The following is a 2,004-nucleotide window of genomic DNA, read 5'->3' as shown; positions in this document are numbered from 1 at the left end:
TTTACACCAAATAACTGGGTTGAACTGAATGAGGCTTAGATATAATAAAGTATATTTATTCCTTAGATAGGTGAACACAACAAGATAGTACAATTAACAGACAAGAAGGTGACACTTACTTAGGGGTTGGAATGAAGAAGTATCAGATAGCAATTCTCCAGCAATCAGGTATCAATCAAGATGTATCAAGAAGACAAAGACTGTAGGGTTGACAACAGTTTATATATCTTTGCAACCCTACTCTTACTATTGAGTGCAGACTATTGGTGAACAATTACCTGCATCCAATCTCTAACGTGGGAACACAGTTTAACCCATGCCCCCCAGCTACTTGGCACATGCGTCCTGGGACCCTGAGGGTCTCATTTCTGTATCCCCACACCCAAGTCAGGGGCGCCGGGTAGTCTGCCAGATGGGGTATCTGGCAGGATATTCTTTGTTTGTAGGTGTGAATTATGGCACCTACAAACCACTCCAGCTTCACGCTTCTCTACCCTCATGTAAACAGTTAGAGTGGCTGAGTCTTTGATCAGGGGCATGGTTCTTAGACATTAGATCGCCCCCCTGACCATTTGCATTCCTCAGTGGGCAGGAATCTTCGCGGGCTTTTGTCCCCGCTTTGAAATACAGTATGGTGTTTAATATACACACATATTAAAATAACCGATTCTGTTAGGTCCAGCGGGTCCAAACTACCCAGGCCTTAGTGTCCAAGTTTCAGCTCACTGCGACCTTCAGAACCGGAGATATGCAAATACCACATAAACCGTTTCTTATTTTATTACAAAATTCTCAACTGTAAAATAAATCTCAGTTTTTCACTCATTCCCCCTTGAAAACAACGGGCTCCGCCGCTATAGACTTTCAATGGTGAAACTCCGCCATTGGCGTCTATTGGAGTCTGCTGCCATAGACTTACAACGGGGCACCGCCGCCGTTGAAGCCTATGCGACTTCTCCGCCATAGCCGGTCAATGGGGAAACGGCCGCCATTGAAGTCTATGGGAAAAACTCACAAACCTTTATTGTGGTCCATACTCTGTCGGGTTGGTCGGAGAGGGTCGGGAATGGATCCGCGGTCATGCCGGAGCAGTGACTGCATGCACCCCAAACCTCGGCCTTCTGGACCCTCCAGAACCGGAGATATGGGCTTATGGTTTTCAGGGTTTCGGACTTAGCCGTTTTCTCGTGCTGCTTCTTCCGCCGCTATTGGAACCTATGGCGCGACCCGCTCAGCCAGCACGACCCTTTCTGGGGGTCCTGGATTCTTCGACCCTGTGGTGGTCAAGTGAGGTGAGGCGTAGGAGCTAGAGACAAAAAAAGAATTTTATTCCTGGGTGCCCTAGAACCTAAGATTCCCACGCCACTTGTCTTTGAACTTGAACTAACAGTGATCAAACTTTTTTTAGACAAAGTATCCGCTTTTGCGGTCTGCGGTTTGGACGGCTGCCAACCTGTTCCTGGAGATCGCCGTCGAGGAATCTCCATTGAAGTCAATGGGCCCATTGACTTACAATGGGAAACCACCGCTCCTCCTCTTGGACGCCACCTGCTGGTCTTTGAAGGAAACAGGTCAAAAACCGCTCTCTCCGCCATTGAAATGAATGGAGCTTCAATGGCGGCGTATGGGACTCTGCAAAATGGTGCCTGAAAAGGCGGGAACATTAAACAAAGGGCTATAATCACTGTCTAACTATTAACCATTGTCCTCCCGGATGGATCCCAGTGTGTGTGTGGTACAGACACGTACATGGTGGAAATACATTACAACAGGGGAACATACATTTTCATGTTATAGCAAGGGGAAAACCACATTCCTGGACCGCAGTCCAGTTAACCCCTTGCCTCCCTGGTGAGATCAGGGGGTGGCCATATGGGGTGCAACCCCTTTAATACCGGGCCAACCCCCTCTCCCTCTACAGTCCCTTTCCATGGATGGTTGCTTTAGATCAGTGTTTCCCAACTCCAGCCCTCAGGGAACCCCAACAGGTCAGGTGTTAAGGAT

This window comes from Ascaphus truei, chromosome 3 (genome assembly GCF_040206685.1).
Source record: "Ascaphus truei isolate aAscTru1 chromosome 3, aAscTru1.hap1, whole genome shotgun sequence".
Taxonomy (NCBI): Eukaryota; Metazoa; Chordata; class Amphibia; order Anura; family Ascaphidae; genus Ascaphus; species Ascaphus truei.
The sequence above is the reverse complement of the archived record's forward strand: the minus strand, read 5'-3'. Positions refer to the sequence as shown.